At 44.3% G+C, this 14246-nt stretch overlaps 1 protein-coding gene across 1 annotated transcript in view; it reads right to left on the reverse strand.

The window, feature by feature from the left end:
• Nucleotides 1-14246, reverse strand: part of FBXW8 (F-box and WD repeat domain containing 8) — a 113161-nt gene that overhangs the window by 14684 nt on the left and 84231 nt on the right. The gene's annotated exons all lie outside the window — the stretch shown is intronic.

The raw sequence follows: 14246 nt of genomic DNA on the forward strand, positions 1-14246 counted from the left end.
CTGGTCACGATCTCAGGGTCCTGGGATCGAGCCCTGTGTCAGGCTCTCTGCTCAGCAGGGAGTCTGCTTCTCCCTCTCCCACTGCCTCTGTGATCTCTCACTCTCTCTCAAATAAGTAAAATCTTAAAAAAAAAAATGCTTGCTGTGGATTAGTCACTGTTGTAAATACTTAAGATACAGCCCCTGTCCCCAGAATTCACAGTTCAAAAGCCTCCTCATTCTCTCTCTCTCTCTCACACACACACACACACACACACACACACACACACTTCTGAGCATGCTTCTATTCTGTTGATCATGTAGTTAAAATGACTGGACTCAAAAGTTTTAATGTTAATATTTTATAGAGATTGTCCTCCCTTTGCACACACATGAAAATCTTGTGCTATCTTTTTCTTCTCAACCTTATATTTATCAATTTATCAGGATACAGATTCTTATTTCAGTACTGAGAGGTTGATGGTCTCCACCTTGAAAACCATGATCTCCTTGTCAACACACATTTCTAACAAGTGAATCTTTGGAAATGCTTCACAGTTCAAACAAGACTGTCATGTTAACTATTACCAGCAGCACCTGAAAGGAAAAGAGGTTATTTCAAATTTTATTTATTTATTTATTTATTTATTTATTTTTAAAGATTTTATTTATTTGACAGAGAGAAAGACAGCCAGAGAGGGAACACAAGCAGGGGGAGTGGGAGAGGGAGAAGCAGGCTTCCTGCGGAGCAGGGAGCCTGATGCGGGGCTCGATCCCAGGACCCTGGGATCATGACCTGAGCCAAAGGCAGATGCTTAACGACTGAGCCACCCAGAGCCAAAGGCAGATGCTTAACGACTGAACCACCCAGGCGCCCCAAGGCTATTTCAAATTTTAAAATGCTTTCCTAATCCATTAAGACTACAGAGAACAAGCTAAGTTTTATTTTTGTTTTCAAGCAGTTGAAAATAAGTTTGAAAAAACTCAAAGAATTCTAAATAGTTCTAATAATTTTGAAAACATTTCAACAATTCTAAAATACCCGAAAAAAGTTATTCTTTCAAGTAAGAACACAGAAATAATCAAATCTTCGATCTATAGTGAATAACCTAAAAGCTGCATAAAATCAGCTCCAGAAGGGAGAAAAAAAATTAATAGCAACCTCATGGTCCCTCATATAAAGGTAATCTTCTTTGCTTCTGTATCTTGGTAGAGTTCTTAGACTCAAATTTCTTTTTCAACTTCCATAGTAGGAAGGTAGGCCCCCGAATGTGCAAATGTCTGCGGTAACTGTAAGAATGAAAATCTAGTGTTGAGTCCGTCTTTACTTTTTCTCATTCTTTTTTGACAAGTGGAGGGGGTCATCTCTGAGTGACACAGGGAAATCTGATCCCTCTCCAGAAAGACTGCAAATTCATCATAAAGGTATCAAAGTTCGTAGTCAAGAGTCAAGTATTTTCTGAAATGTTTAATAATTCAATGAATCCAAATATCCGAAGAGCACCTTTACCATTAGGGTTAGTTAAAGACCACAGAGATTAGAAAACACATTACCCATCTCAGAGGCGGGTCTTTCCATGTTAAAAGTCCCTTAACGACCTTTACCATTTCTCCCTCCCTCCCTCCCTCCCGCACTCTCTCTCTTTTAATAAGGTTGAGCAAATGGGACTTCATTTTATCTGATTGCCACAGACAAGTGAGATTAATTATTCATGCTCACACTCCCCCCCTCTTGTTAAGACCATGCATTAGACTAATTTTTCTCTTTATTGCCCTAGTTGGGTGAGTCTCAACCCATGGCCACTTGACTCCCTCTCAGAGGTGTATGGATATGCTGGAAAGAAGGCAAATACTATCCAGAGCTAAAATCTCAGAGAAAATGTTCTGCACTAATGTGACCGCCAAATCAATAGATATTGCTGGGGATTTTTCCCTTTAAGTACCAAGTGTATGCTACAAAAGAGCCTACGTAAGTGATTACAGAGCAAAGTTTTATTTTAAGAATGATTTCGAGCGACAAGGTTCAGACCGGCATCTACTTTCCAGAGAGAACTACAGGAGATGTGTGTGCGGTCAGAGGACCCTGGGTGGTGTGCCTTGCTCTTTGGCTTCCAGGTAGAGATCTATTGAGAGAGCACCTGATGGAAACAAGCATCGTTTAAAAAGAACTTCAGCAGAAAGTTCCTTTTTTTTTTTTGTCTTCTTAGAAACCTTGAAGTATTTCCATAAATCCTAGTCTTAGAATCCAAACTTTCAATTTTGGCAGCTGTTCAGATTTCTTTGAAATCTTTTTCTTAAACAACTTATTTTTTTCCTGATTTCAAGCGTAATAGATCTTGTAACAAATTCTAACAGAATGACATAACAAGAAGTGGTAACCTACTGTAGATCTCAGAAATAACCACCCTTTAGCAGTTCAGTGTATATACGGCTAGACGTAGGTCTGCCTTGTCTGTTTCTCTGTGCGTATAAAACTGTTTTTTTCCTCTGAATGGGATTATATTGTTTTACAACTTGTTTTTCCTAAACAACATGAGAGTCCTTTCCTCATTGGTCTTTATAGATAGATCTTGTTCTTTTTAATGGCTGCACAGAATTTCTCTATGGATATGTAATTTCATACTGATGGCTACTTGGGTTGTTTCTACTTTTTTAGACCAATAATGTAATTCGTTCAACAGCTAAGTCAACAAATATTTATTAATCATCATCTTTGCAGTAGGTACTGGATGACCAGGGATGGCGGCTAACGTGCAGAAGCCCCAGCCTGCTGCCAGCTGAAAGGGTCCACCTCTTCACCAGCTGCCGCACGGCCCCCAGCTGTCCTGCTCTCCATACATGGGACTTGCCTCTCTGAGGAGACCCACCTTACAGCCATGTCCCTGCATCTGGTGTTGTAATGGCAGGGGCGGCAGGGTTACAGTCAGGAAGGAGGTGGCAGCCCCAGGGCCAACATCTGGGATGCCCTGGTGCAGGTAGGCCCTGTACCTTCCAGGTGTGACCCAGAATATGGAGTGTGCCCAGGACTGGCTTTCCAACCAAAGCATGAAGGAAAGAGCTAAGAAACGGCTACTGTCCCTGCAGTGGGGTGAGGTCCTTCGCCCACCCAGTGAGAACTGAGTATCGCACTGCAAATGCTTCCTAATCTGGGACTGCTATTACCTTCATAATGAAACAGGACCCAGTTGCATACAGAAATCACTATGAAGAGATTGTAGAGCCTTGCAGTCCCAGACTTTTGGTCATGTACTGATGAATGAAGAAAGGAGCTCCATTTCTGTTTTCTGTTTTGATTTTAAACTTACCCAAACAGTAAGTCCTCCTCATACTCCTCTTATCTGCCATAGTCATCACACCAACAACCTGAGCAACTGGCTCACCTCCTCAGGACCCCAGCACCGCCTTTCCAAAGGAGTGAGGAGTGGTCAGAAGGCTTCCTTACAAGATGGTGGCATTTAAAAAAGCACAGTGGGGGACACCTGGGTAGCTCAGTCGGTTAAGCATCTGCCTTTGGCTCAGGTCATGATCTTAGGGTCCTGGGATCGAGTCCCGCATTGGGCTCCTGGCTCAACGGGGAGCCTGCTTCTCCCTCTGCCTGCCACTCCCTCTGCTTGTGTACGTGCTCTCTCTAATAAATAAAATCTTAAAAATAAATAAAAAAAATAAAATTAAAAAATTAAAAAGCACGCTGGTTTAAAGAACACTTGTCTGCTGCCATTTTAAAAATGGGAAGTGAAAAAGAGAGCTCAAGGTTGGGAGATGCTGGGCTGAGAGAGTCAAAGATAAAAGGCATGGTGTGGGAGAGGATATCTGAAATCCTTGGAGATGACAAAATCTACCTACTTTCTTTCTTGATTCCCTCAGAAGCCACCCCCATCACTACCACACATACTTTGCTCTTCTGAGGGGGACAGTCATGGTAAGAAGCCAAATTCTAGAGAGTAAAACAAATAACCCTCATGTTCTCTCCTCTTCCATGCCAATGAAGCTTATTTCGTGCTCTCTCTGTGCCCTTGGCAGAGTTCAATTTGACAAGTTCCCCTCTTGTCAGTATTGAAGGTATTTACTGGCTACACACTTCAGCCGATGTTCCCAAGGGGCCATCTTGAACTGTGCATCAGCTTCTTTTTTCCCAGACCTGTGTGCTCAAACACTGGAGACTGCTTTGGGCAGGCCACCTGAGGCTCTGTGACCAAGCACCACGCCACGTGCTGTAAAACACTGCTCAAACTTAGGCTCGAAGTTCCTTGGGGCCGAAATCCTATCGTTCATTCCCGCAGCACTGATCAAGGACCCAGCATGTGCTTGGAGATTAACTGATTGGTACGTGGTATCCGGCAAACCCAGAGCTCACCACAGTCTGGTTCATAATAAATACCCAGAGACGCCTTTTTTTGCTTGACACATTCTCCCATTTCGGGATGCCTAATTTTGCTACTGGCCTATACAAAGAATCACTTCATCCTGCTCACAATAGGAGGTTTCACAGATCTCCCTCCAGAATATCCAGATTCTAGAACACCCTAACTGTATCCAGGCTGAGGTTCTACCCTGACAACACAGCAGGCTAGAATATGTGGAAAACCCTCCTGTTTACAAACACTGAAAATGCTGGATAAGTTTCAGTCTATTAAACATTCTTCAGACATTCTGTTTAACTCCTAAGAAATCCGAGAAATTCTGAGGAGCCAAAAATGAAGAGGGCGCTAAAACCAGAAAAGGAAGCGGCACTCATGTCAGGGGCTGCTCTGAGGACGTCTGCCAACGTCAGGAGCCTAGAACTGGGGAAAGAGGGGGCAGAGTTTCCAGCCAGCACCAAATGGGACACCAGAACCGAGATGTCTGCTTACAGCTGGGGCCGTTGTATGGATAGGTACACTCAGTAAAAAGCAAACCGGGGAAAAAGCCAATCCACTGGCACAGAGAGCCTACCTGGAAACCTGTCTGCCTCAGGTTCAGCTCAGGATGGAAAATGTGGGCTCTGGGTCTGCCCTCACCCAGGCTCAGACTCTGAATTTGTACTACCTGCCAGGCCAAAAATCCTCATGCCTAGTAATTAAAGTATTTTCAGGTTGGTAACTTGTCTCCTGGTACCTGGCAGAGTCTTCTCAGGAGGAAGACCCTCTCACAACCCCTTAGGAAACCTACAAATCAAGATCAGCCAAATATGAGCTCATAATAAAAAAAAAATCCCAAATACAGAAAGAAAGAAATCATAAATGAGAGGTAGAAAACAAACAGAATAATCAGACTTCCAAGGATATCAGATATTTATTAAATAAAACAAAAAATGTATGCTGAAAATGTTTATAGAAATAAAAGAGGGTGAGGGATCAAAAGCAGCAAAGCAGCCTCGGGAAAAACAAAACCAATGGAATTTCTAGAAATTAAAAAGGCAATGGATAAGTTAAACCACTAATTAGAGTCCAAGAGAATTCTATGAACCGAAGATAGAGTTGAAGACATCATTCAGAACACAACATGGACAAGCAGAGGCGGAAAGTGTGAGTGAGCAGTGAATAGCACAGAGGAGAACAAGCTGGTCCAATATACATCCACCCTGACTTCCAGACGGGAAGAACAGACAGGATGAGGGAGACGAAAATTCTGACAAGGGCTCAGAATGTTCTACAACTGGAAGGAGAGCAGCACAGAAATCCCAAACGGGAAAAATAAAAGTACGTGCACACTTACAGACATCAGAGAGAAACCAGACACAAGTAAGGAAAAGATCTTCAAAGCAGACAAAAGCAGAGAAAGAGTCCTGAGAGCAAAGGCCATTAGACTGACAGCCAAGCGCTCAGTGGCCCCAATGGAGTCAAAACCCATAATCTCTTCAAAGGGCTGAGAGAAAAGAACTGTCAGCCTACAGTTAGAAAGGACCAGCAAAACTACCTCAGACTGAGGTGAAACAGATTCTTGGGATAAAAACACAGAGAAGTCCTGTGCCTAAGAGACCCTCAACTAAAGGAACTTCTAAAGAATATACTTTTGGAAGATGGAAAATTAGTCCAGAAAAGAAAGCCTGAGATGCTCGAAGGAACAGTGAGCCAAGATTCAGGTAAATGTGCTTAAAAGTATGCAAATACTGACTATCTACGACAACAGTGCCGATTTGGGGTTACATAAGTAGAACAGACTGCATCCAGTCCTTCCAAACAGACGAGTGCCATGGATCAGGGCAATGCACCACGACCACCCAGATGCCAGGTGCCCAGGGGACCCTCCAGCACTACGGTCTGCAGTGGACAGATATTTCCTGGAGACCTGTGCTGTGTTTGGCACAAAGGAGGGACTCAATATGTATTTGATGAAAGAATGAGTAAGTGCTACACATCTCTGCCTGTCTCTGTCGATCACAGGCCCACGGCACACCGGCCCACAGTAGAGATCTGCTGCACGCGGACAAATGAACACGTTAAGTCCATTTGCTTTTGCCCTCGTGGTGACATATTCAGCTGTTTCAGAAGTGGGAGGTACAGTTTCATTCAGTACAGATCTTGAAGTGCAAGACTAGTAATACCCATTAAAAAAAAAAGACACAAAAGAAAAAGACTTCTCAGTCTTTGGGGTAGAATTTACTCACGTAAACGACCCAAGTTGCCTTTCTGACCCAACATAAATATGACCCACAAAAATGTGTTAAAATTTTCACTACAAAAAATGCAGGGTCTGCATATTCATGTTCGCATACAAAGCTAAGTGAACAGCCTCTATAAATTCACAGATGAGCTAAGATTTAAAAAAAACGATGAGAAAGACAGACAATTGGGGAGAAGGGGGGGCCTAGTGAGAAAAGAGTAAATCATACACAAAACAGCCAATAAAAAAATAAAAAAGCAGTTAATATACATGAATAATGGATGGCTGATTTAAAAGCAGTTTACTCCGATATGATGTAATTTTTGACAATCAGCCAGAGAGACTATTTTGTAAGTCCTGGCCAGAGAGAAGTCAGAGCGGGAGGCTTGGTAACACGGCAAATCTGTGAACATGTGCACAATGACTGTCCCCGCCATCCCAAAGGTGACTCTTTGTTGGCAAACAGAAACTTGCCTCCCAGGTGCACTTAGCAGCAGTAAGCAGCACGGTGCGAGGCTTGAAGGAACGGACCCCCGGCCTGAGCGCAGACCCCTGAGGGGCAGCACCCCCTCCACCGTCTCCATAACGTGCTGCTGGCACAGGCCACACTCAAAGGCAGCACAATGGGAGCAGCAGCCTGGGCTGCTTTCATGTTCAAGTTTTAATTGGAGTGACAAGCCCACAAGGCCAAGATATTTCAGGGATGGGACGGTGTTGCCGAGTGTCGCCAGGCGCTGGGTAGGCAAGGCCCGCGTGCGCTCCCCACCACCACGTGCCAATGCACCTGCAACCCCCGCTGTTCCAGGACTGGACTCTGCCTGGGAAGGCAGTGCCAATCACCACGGTCTGTGCCAAACGTGGGGGCTTTGTGGTGTGGGCAGATGTCTACAAAGGACCAGAGCGAGGCCAAACCAACACCTATTGTGACCTAAACCTGAAAAGAACCCAGAGAACAACAGTACGCTCGGGTGAAAATGCAGGCAGACGTAATCCTAATCTCTCTCCCGCTCCCTCAACCCTACATCCGTAGATGCTGGAAATAATAAAGGCAGGCAGGTCTGCTCTGTGGAGTGAGCAGAATAGGGCTCTCTGCTTTGCTGCAGGGCTCTCTCTAGACAATGTCCTAGTGCTAGAATAAGGAACAGAGATGCGACCACAAAGAACTGCTGAAGGGGGTACATAAAACCAATAGGAAATGTTCCTTGTCAGAGCGTTCAGCCCAATGAAATGATTATACTTATTCTGCAAACGTATCACCGAAAGCTGAAAATCAGCTGAAAAGGCTGACGGCCGGCACCAGGGCCTTACCCACAGTCCTCAGCACGCATACACTGCTCTGGTAAAGCCCGACGAGACCCTGAGGAGGTATGCGACAGGTGGTATAAGAGCGCAGAGGTGGGGAAAGAGCAGGGACCAGTGAGGGAGGGGGGACTGGGGAGCAATTATTTTCACTTCATTTTTGTGAACATAAGAGTTCACACCCCAAGGAAACACCGCAGTGCAATGAGGCCACCCAGGGGAGTAGATGGAGCCTGAACCAGAGGGCCTAACCTAGAAAGATCCAAAGGGTCTGGGCATTGAATTTGGTCCAGGTCCAGTCAGTTGGTCCTCTATCAGTGAACGTTTCTGGGGCAGGAGAGGTGAGCAGAGGCTGGGGCCCAGGTCCCAGCAGAGCTGCTTTCTGCATGCCCTGCAGTTCAGACAATTCCTGGCCTCCTTTTATTTTTGTTTTTGTTCTGAAACAAATCGTTACCATCTTACAATGCTGTAGGATGGAGACCTACTGTGGGTCTCACTGGCTAACAGCCAGGTGTCGGCTGTGTTCTCAGCTAAGACAAGGGAAGAATCCGTTTCCTTGCCTTTTCCGGCTTCTAGAAGCTGCCTGCGTTCCCCGGCTCTTGGACCCCTTCCCTCCGTCTCCCAGCCATCAACAGGGAGTCAGGACCTTCTCACATGACACCACCCTGGCCTCCCCTCCTCCCTCCCTCTTCTACTTTTAAGGACCCTTGCAATTACACGGGGCTCACCCAGATAATCCAGGACAATCTCCCTATTTTAAGGTCAGGAAATTGGCAACATTACTTCCTTCTCCCACCTTCACTCCCCTTTGTCATGTAACCTAACCTATTCCCGGGTTCTAGCGACCCTGGACATTTGGTGAGGGGCACTCTGTTGGATTCCTGGCCTTACTGTGACACACTGTAAACCTCATTACTCATCTCAAATTCCTTAATTTGGAATATGATCGCTCAAACTTGGACTGAGCTGGAGTCTTCCTTTACCGTGCAAATTAATAACACACAGAGAGAATGCTTAAATGAGTAACTTTGCGTCCATTAGGACTCATAAGCAACTCAATAATTTATAATTATTAACCCACCTAACGTGATGCCTCATTGAAACTGGAGTGCTGAGTAAATGAATAAATCATATTCCATCTATGTATTGAATAAAAAGCAAAGTTCTCTAACTTATAATATTGTTAGTCTAAGCTGCTATGTGTATTTGAAAACAATAAAATGTCTTAAATATCCTGAAATTTCACTCACACAGGTCATTTTCTGTGTGCTTTCTTTCTCCTGCTCTCCACCAAACTACCCATGTGTTTCACAGGTCCAGACATCTATATACTAGAGCATGCCTCTGATTCTATAGTGTTACTGTTTTTACTTCTAGAGCAAAGACAAACACTCCCATAGGCCCCTCCTTGATCTTTATCAATTGAAAAGCAAGGTAATTTTTTTTTTTTGATTTTTATTTATTTGAAAGAGAGAGACACAGCGAGAGAACACAAGCAGGGGGAGTGGGAGAGGGAGAAGCAGGCTTCCCGCTGAGCAGGGAGCCCGACGCCGGGTTCGATCCCAGGACCCTGGGATCATGACCTGAGCGACATGCTTAATGACTGAGCCACTCAGGTGCCCCAAAGCAAGCTAATTTTTAACCCTAACAAAACCTAATTGCTGCTTGGGTCATACTGACTCCAGGACTCACCAAAGCCATACCTATTTGTGAGGTGAAACAAACACAAAGGTCAACTCCAAGTTCACACTCTTCCATGGGTGTGGAATGGTAAACCAGGATGGAAATTCCACATAAATAATCAAGAAAGCCATTAGAAAAATTAGGCCCTATTAACAGGTCATCCGTAGATCTTCTTTGGATAGGTGAAGGGGATTAAGAGATACAAACTTCCAGTTATAAATAAGTCATGGGAATGAAAAGTACAGCACAGGGAATATAGTCAGTAATATTGTAATAACATTTTATGGGGACAGATGGTGACTGTACTTACCATGGTGGGCACAGCACAATGTATAGAACAGTCAAAGCACTAGGTTATACACCTGAAACTAGTAACATTGTATGTCAGCTATACTTCGATTAAAAAAGAGAGGGGGAAAAATGGGCCCTAAATAAAATTCTGAGCTAATTCAAGAGGCAAAAGAGAAGAAAGGCAATGATCATCATATACTTCAGTGTAATCATCTTGTAATCTTGCTCAGAGCTTCAAGAATACTGGTCCATGTTTTTAAAAATTGGAAAATGACACAAATGTCATTGGTATACAAAAATCATGCAAATGTGAGTGAAGACAAAAGATGTTTATAAGACACAGTGCCAGCCCTCTCCAATAAGGCTTCGTGTGTCAGAGGCTTTGACACAAAGTGACTCAGCATTCACATTAACTTACTCCATTAGTTCTGCAAGCAGCTAAATTGATCCATCCCTTATCTGTTCTAAATGTATTAATCCAAAACAATTCTCAGGAAAATGAATCTCGTGAAGCACCACAGATTGCTATCACTGCAAGCATGGCTTTAGCCCTGCCCGCACTAGTCCCTGTGTTCCAGCCTGCATCACCCCAATGCTGCTCCCCCGCGCCCCCCCAAACTTCCTCCCCTTCAGGCCTGCTGCCTCTGCCTCGGCTTGCCCCCCTACCCAGGCTTTCCTGATGAACTCCCAACTGATTTAAAGCTAGGCGGTGGGGAGGTGAAAGAGGAACCTGCAAGTGCTCAGCACCAGCCCCATGCAAAGCCCATTACCTGCTTTTCCCAGGTCTTCTCCCTTTCCAAATGGGGAGCCTGAGGCATGCAAGTGACCCATCTAAGGTTTATCTGACTCCAGAACCTTGCTGAGTCCCCAGTGGTTCTCCCACTACTTGACTGGAGCTGAAAACACTCTCCCCTCTATTTCCTTCCTCTGGCTTCATCACACCCTCTCAGGAGTGGTTCAGGACCACTAGAGACCCTACAGCCCTCTTAGCTTCCATGAGCAGCAGCAGTATTCCACGAAATGCTTTTTGCGGAGTCACCCACCATGACTGCACAGGATATCAGAGGTGGTGGGGTCCCAAAAAGTCTCCAAAGTCAGAGGTTCCATGCCCTGAGAAACCCTAGAGCCATGGAAGTTCCTTCAGGGCTTCCATAACACGTGAGAACTTATTATTATTCATTAACAATACAGAACCATTATCTCACCTCCTGATACCATTTCAGGGCTAAAACGCATACGAAAAGCATTTGAATGTTCCATCATCATCTGTTTATCTGTATAACTTTTCATTGCTCTGACATTCAGCAACTTCAGTAAGAAGGCCTCCACAGGGCCTCAGGTCCATCTTGATGGCGAGAAAACCACTTTTGTGTTGCTAAGTTGCTGGTAAGGCCCACAAGACGGCAAGCCCCACGCAGAGGTCATGTTTGATTCATCTCGGTTTCCAGTTACAGTCAGAAATCTAGCACACGGGGGTGTCTGGGGGGCTCAGTCACGTGTCCAATTCTTGGTTTTGGCTCAGGTCACGATGTCAAGGTCAAGAGATCAAGCCCTGCATCGGGTTCCATGCTCAGCCGGGGGTCTGCTTGAGATTTTCTCCCTCTCCCTCTGCCCCTCCCCCAAATCACACGTGTGTGTGTGCACGCTCTCTTAAATAAATCTAAAAAAAAAAAAAGAAAAAGAAATCTAGCATACAGCGTGTGTTTAATAAGGAGTCACTAACAATGGCAGCAATCTCAACAGCAAAAATGGATCTTTTTGGTAGTCCACATCACTCAATAACCCAAGAAAACTGGTCTCCAAGAGCTATTTTCCTAAATTTCTCCAAGAACAAAGTATATATAAAAATTTTTAAAGGTTTTAAGATGAGAGTGAAATTAGCCATTTACTTTGTGAACTTTCAATTCTAAATTAGTCATCCTGCTTGTAAAATACCAAGTTTTTGTTCTCTGGAATAGAACCTTGAGCAAAAGATGGATTTCATATTCTAGTGTAGGTATGGGAGAGCGGGGCCCAAACTCACAGGTGCTGCGTTTCTGATTCCAAAGGCTCTCTCTGACTGATATTTCAACTCGTGATGAGCGCAAGCCGCCAATCCAGAGTCCTTTCACGTTCATGTTTAGGGAATGATTATCATAGGAGACGTTAGCAATTACTGTCCAGCGTGATGTAAGCTGAGGCAGCAGCGCCGAGCAAGCGTCCTTGTCAAACACATTCCAGCCTTCTGGATTACTTCACTCACATCCCCCTGATTAGGATGCATGCCGCGTGCTGCTTAATACGATCTGCCATCGAATGCCAAGTACTTCAGAACTAAATTAGGAAATATGTCCAAATACATAGAATGATGCTAAGAGCCCTAAGTGGGTCTCTCTCTTTCCTTTATGAGGCATGAGACTCATCGTCAACATAATGCTCTTAAATGAGGCAATTCTATCTTCTCTCTACCTCTGAGAGCAAAATTTAATTCAAGCAGCAAAAGAATTAATAAAGATAATACAGTATCATAAATACCATTTTCATGGATGAAGTGTTTTTGACAGATTCAGGAAATGTGAGACATAAAAACACATTTTAGAGGGTTGGTAACAGAGTTGACATGGATTTCTGCATTGCGGCACAATGGAGACCAGAGTAATTGCAATTACATTTGCTTTCCCTCACCATCACATGCCACTTAGCAATGGCCACCTTTCAGGTCATTTGTGCCACTGAAGCCAAGAGCCCAAGAAGGCGATATTAAAACTCTGGAGCGTGTAAGCCTGGGGATCCCTGCACACAGGCAAACCAAGAGGTACCAGAGCTTTTCTCTGATCCTTCCTGAGCTGGAAACAGCTGAACCACCAGCTGTATTTACAAGCCTTTTCTTAAGACTAAATACATTTCTTTTCTTTTTTGAGAGAAAGAGAGAGAGAGAGAGGGAGAGAGAAAGCATGCATCCACATGTGAGGCAGGGGAGGGGCAGAGGGGCAGGGAGAGAGAGAATAAGCAGGCTCCATGCCCAGCATGGAGCCTGATGCAGGGCTTGATCTCACAACCCTGAGTTCATGACCTGAGCGGAAATCAAGAGTCGGATGCTCAACCAACTGAACCACCCAGGTGCCCTGAGATTAAATACATTTGTGCTATGTTCCTTGGTTTCACTTCCTTAGGAGACCGTGTATATTAACAGGGCTAGGTTCTAGAAGTGCCAATTTGCTGAAGCCTGTGCAGAATGCTGTTGTAACACTCCAATGCCAGGAACGCAACTGGTGTTCTGTAACTCTCTGCGCCCAGCGTGTGTCCGGCTGGCTAGCTGGATGTCTGAACGGATGGATGTGAAAGCATCATTATCTGATGCTCCGAGAGCTGTGGTGCCTATACAATGTTAATGTGATCATCATATGGCGCAGGGATGCTCTCCAGCTGAACACAAACAACCCGCTGGAATACTTCTACAGGCTGCGGAAATTCTGGTTGCTGACTCAAATTCTGTATCAACATTTGGACTTCACCATCTGCTTTGATCACAGTTAATCAATAACGGATTATAACTAAACCTCAGTTCTGTATCAGTACAAATGAAGATAAACCAAACTCTCTGTTCTCATAAAGCCTTCTTCATCTGAATCCTAAATACACAGGCCAGAGGCACAGACACAAAGCCCCACGTGTATATAGCTGCCGGCAAACTCTCCTGCTAATAGTCTCACACTAACCTAATAAAACGTGCTGGGCCACGTGCTGCCGGGCCAAAGCAGATAGAGCCAAAACATGGTATTCACCAGCACAGTGACGCTGAGCACCGCACGTGAGACTGTTTGGGAATTATGGTATTACATTATAGGACAGCAGGATGATACTAAAATCTTAGAGCCACCCATGACATGGCTTAATTCACCCAGAAATGTTACGGGACAATTACATTTCCTAACAATGCAGGTTTTTCTCAAACAAGCAGAGAATCCACTGAACACAATCAGATGGAAAGTGCTGCCTCCTCAAAACTGAGGAAAGTTTCACAGACATAGCTTGGCCTCCCTCACGTTTCAGTGGGTGGCATTCATGTTGGAGAAACATCTCAATGCAAAGTTATTACCGCACTACTAACAACCACCAGCCATCTACCCGCACAAGTGTTGGAGGGTTTGGAGTTACACTCACAAAATATTTGGATGACTAATGGTACCATCAGATTCAAAGAGATCGTGAAACACATTCTTGTAGCAAATTAACTTCCACTCTTCATTCTAAAACACCAATGAAAAATACCAGGTAATGACTTATTTGAGGGACTATAAACTTTTAAAAGTGAATTTTCATAAAATCAGTGGGTTAATCAGCCGATTCTAATAATTAGTGCTTTTATTTTATTTTTTTAGATTTATTTATTTATTTGAGAGAGAGACAGAGATAGTAACAGAGATAGCAAG

Source organism: Phoca vitulina, unplaced genomic scaffold, assembly GCF_004348235.1.
Source record: "Phoca vitulina isolate PV1807 unplaced genomic scaffold, GSC_HSeal_1.0 scaffold46, whole genome shotgun sequence".
Lineage (NCBI taxonomy): Eukaryota > Metazoa > Chordata > Mammalia > Carnivora > Phocidae > Phoca > Phoca vitulina.